Genomic DNA, 4,386 nt, shown 5'->3' with positions numbered 1-4,386 from the left:
AGCTGCGTGTCAACTGATTCGACTTCGTCGACTTCGAAAAGCGCTCATTGCCGTTCCCGATCGCAAAGCTGTCGACGTCGTCGCCATGCGGGTTTTGAGTCACTTTTCTCTGCCGGAACGGCCAATCAGAATGCCAGAAATGCTGCTCTCCCGCTCGCACCCTCGACCAGTCGCGGCGGCTTTGAGTGAGTTTTTCACTGTGAGGGCGGTGCGCCAGGATTTGCTTTTCACTCCAACCCATAACGGAACATTTCAGAAGGGATGAGAGCAGCAGAGACTCAGATGTAAGTACATCCATTGTTTTCCGAAAACAGGTTGGCACCTCTGTAATATTTATTTAAAGTTCAATTTAAATATAATTTAAAGTTGGAACCACCTTCAGATAGAGATATGAGGGCACTTAACAGATTCCACAAGAAAATTGGCAGCTCTGTGGCTTAGGATAGTGTTTCTTGTTCAGGGAACCATGTCTCAAGGGGTGTTTATACCCAATACTCAGACTTTAAATATTACTCGACTTCAAATATTAAAAACTTATATAGGCTGAGCGTGTTTCCAAATCCCAAACAACAACGGAAATGTTTTTTTTTTTTGAGATTCATTTAAAAAATATTCAAGAGGGTTTCTTGACAGATCTGTATGAAAAGTGCTATTCGTACGTTTCTAGGAGCCACACAGCAAATAAATTTCTTGACATATCTGTAAGCTTTAAATACTGTAACTGCAACTGTACGATTTTAGGACAAAAACAGAATTATATGAAGGTACAGGTACCTAATATTGTGGTTCCAAAGAAAGTTGGCAGCGCTGCGAGTTTGGTGCTAGGGCTTCCTGGAAGCCTTTTTGGGGACCCTTCCACGAACGGTTCAGGCTCTCGGTCTCCTTTTTTGTGGGCCCCTTAGCTAACCCAATTTGGCAACACTTGATTGGGCGCCAGGCGAAATGTCGACTTGCATTAGTGCCACCAATTTCGGGATACTTCGGACAGCTCCAAGCCGCTGGTCTTTAGCCAAAAATCACGGCGCAGACTAGGAGACATGCGGTCGCTTCGTCTCCTCTCCCGTTTCCCTCCTCCCTCACTGGCAGTGGGTTCTTTTTCGTGCTGGCGTCTGGACGACGACGACAACGATCTTGGAGCAAGTTATCCCTGCACGGCTCAGCGCATCGCGACAGTTGTTAACGTGTTTAATTAGCCCTGCGAATTCAATGAATTGCGACAGTAACAGTTAGGCTTAACAACACAGCACAGCACAGCACAACACAACACAACAGCCGCTGCCTTCCCTCCCCCGGGGCACACCCTTTCCAAATATTTGTGCAGCCATTTTGAATTGTCCTGCTCCTCCGAGGAATCCTCCCCCGTCGGCTGGCGAGGATTTTCGGACGCATGCGCGCCGAAAAGCACTCAAAGTGGTTTTTGGAGGTGTAGCACTGGGCGTTGGGGTTGTGGGGTGCGTTGTGCGTTGTGGGTGCCATAAGGGCGTCAGCAAGGCGTGTTCCTAATTCCAACCGACTTTAAGCTGCAAACTACAGTGTGGCTTTAAATTGGTCCCTGCCGGCGGAGCGAAGCAACTTCCCCTAATGAATTGGATAGGATGGGCTCGGCACGATTTGCAAATTAAAGCGAAGCGAAACCTTTAGTAATATGCGAGTGTATTAATATAAACGTAGGTCCGATGATTAATTACAAAGTTGCCTTAATTGAAATGTAATAAGTGGTCTAAGATGATAATTAAATACATTTTGGCAGCGGATTTGCCTTGTAAGCTTAAATATACTCCCAAAATAGGCAATGCTCCAACTGAAAAGAATGAACTTAATAAAAAGTTAAAAAGCTGTATTATAAAAAAGCTTTTTCTCACCTTTATAGTCAAACTATTTTTTAAAAGATCTCTGTATACAGTTTGTTAAGACTTTTAAACATTTACTTGTTTGGCCTAACGAAGTCATTGAATTTTTAAAGACGAATTCAACTAACCAAAAACCCTTTGTGTAAATAAATTTAGAAACTGGGACTAAGCTGTCAACTACCACACGCAGTCGATTTGTCTATCAACTTGTGAGTTCAGCCCAATATCCACTCCCTCAATTGACTTCAATTGGATTTACTCTTGCTTTTTCAACAGCCATTTGTTTTCCTCTTGTGGTTGGAGGAATGTTTTCATTCATAAAATTCGAGCGACGTCTGCTGGGTAATAGGATTATGCCGGCAGCTCACACGTGCTCAAAGTCGATTCAGAGCCCCAGCTCAGTCTTCATGTCCAGTTCCAGCTCCAGCTCCATCTCCATCTCCATCTCCTTCCGTCTCCGAATCCGAATCCGAAGCTCCAGCTTCAGATGGGTGCGCGGTTGGCCAGTTCGAGCTCGAGTTAAGTGCAGAAATGCATCAGCAAATGTTGAACGTCGGGTCTCAAATGCTCGCTGCCTCTTTATTGCCCTGGCTCTTATTATTAGTGACGGATTTCCGAGTCATTAGACAAAGTTATGTCTTGGACCACCGCGTCTGTTTAAGCTACTTAAGTGCGCCGCCCACAGCTCGCAGATCGAAACTGAACTGGACTGGACTGGACTGGACAGGAGTGGACCCAAGGGGAGTGCGAGAGTCTTGCTCATGTCGTAATTGACAGGCGTCAGCTTTGGGCCTTAAACAGCTCAGCATTTAATAAAGCAAATCAACTGATAAATGCCAACGATTGTCGCCCCAAATGCGACGCATTAATTTCCAGGGGAAAGGCTTTCTCCTCGGACCTCGAACGTTCCTGGGGTTCGCGTTCACCCACGGCACTTAAACACAAATCAATAACTTTATTATACAAAAACAAACACCCGGTAGGAGGAGGTCCGGCCAGTTGGATTCCTCTTGTGGCTTGTTTTACGAGCTGAAAAGCGTCTTGTTTAGCTGGCCGGACAATGAGCGCCCGCTGGGCGCGCTAAGAAAAAATCACTTCGCATCGGGGCTGGCGACAGTGAGGAGGAGACCCAGGGTTCGGACCCGGTCCCCAATTTGGACACAAAAGTGTAGGGTCCGGGTCCTCCCCCTCCCCCTCCAACTTCTCTGACCCGGCTAGTGTGTGTGCGTCGTGTAATTTATGGCCAACGGGTTCGGTCCAAGCGCCAGTTGACAGTAAGTCACCAGCGGGAAGAGCCCACAGCCAGCTGCCCGGATGAGTCAGCGCTGAAAAGTGGTGGGTTTCCATGGCCCATCCATCGGAGGGAGCAAACTAGTTGATACCGAGCAACTTAAAGTGCATTGCTTTGTCTCACGGAAATAGCTGAAAGTGCCCAACTCGTAGTAATGACTAATGCAATTCGACATCAAGGATTCGACAGGATGATATAAAATTGGAAATTTAAGGTATTTTTCTTTTATTAAATAATTTTACACATTATAAAATGAAAATGTTAGCAGTTTGAAATATAACAAGAAAGGAAGCTAACTTAAACCAAGCAGCTATTGCAAAAATTAAATATTCTTTAAAACAACAATATTTTAATTCTTATGAGTGTGTATGATGACTTTTCGCCATAGTTTTGAAATTATCCGATTATTTCTATATGATATATAATATGTATGGTCGTCCGGTTCTTTTCCTCTTATAACCTTTTGAAAAAGATTTATACAGATAGTTTTAAAATTACTAATTTTTCTAACAGATTATCTAAGGAACAAAAATGTATACAGCTATTTTAAATGATTGAACAAGAAGTGACATTGCACCTGTTGACTATTTGATTATATGCACCCACATGGGCAGCTACCTCGAAAGGAAACCCCTTTGTTTATCGCCCCCCGTTGTTGTTATTATTATTGTTCTTGATTTTGCTGCCCTTGTGATTGTTGCTGTCGTCCACATACCTATCACGTTGAAGTTTATTGACTTTTGTATAGACATTCTCGTTTGTGGATTTGGCTGATGTTTCTTTTTTGTTTAGCCGCGGGCAATGTAAACGGCGCCAGATTTCGATTTCGAGACAGTCACCAATATTCACCCCAACGCAAACTCATACTCATAACTGGTTATTTTCCAAAAGGGTCAAGTGTCATCCAGTAGAGCAGCAGGGCCAGAAGAAAATCAGCAAATTACACAATATAAATAAATAAATCATAAACGTCTAGAGAGACGTTTTTAGAAACGGTTCAGTGTTGAATACATTATTTGAAACATTATTGGAGTTTGCATATCCTCAACGAAAAATAAATCTTTTATTGGAAATTTGTTTAAAAAAACTTCGAATTATTTGAAAGGACATTTTATATTATTTAAATACGTCAAACTTTCCAACACTGCTATCACATTTTTAAAACGCAGGAAATTTTTTCGTTTCGGGAATACCTAAAAGCCGATCTAGTGGCTCTAATTGGTTTTAGGTGATCATTTTGTTTCG

Source organism: Drosophila elegans, unplaced genomic scaffold (genome assembly GCF_018152505.1).
Source record: "Drosophila elegans isolate 14027-0461.03 unplaced genomic scaffold, ASM1815250v1 contig_397, whole genome shotgun sequence".
NCBI lineage: Eukaryota > Metazoa > Arthropoda > Insecta > Diptera > Drosophilidae > Drosophila > Drosophila elegans.
Note: the sequence above shows the minus strand (reverse complement) of the source record.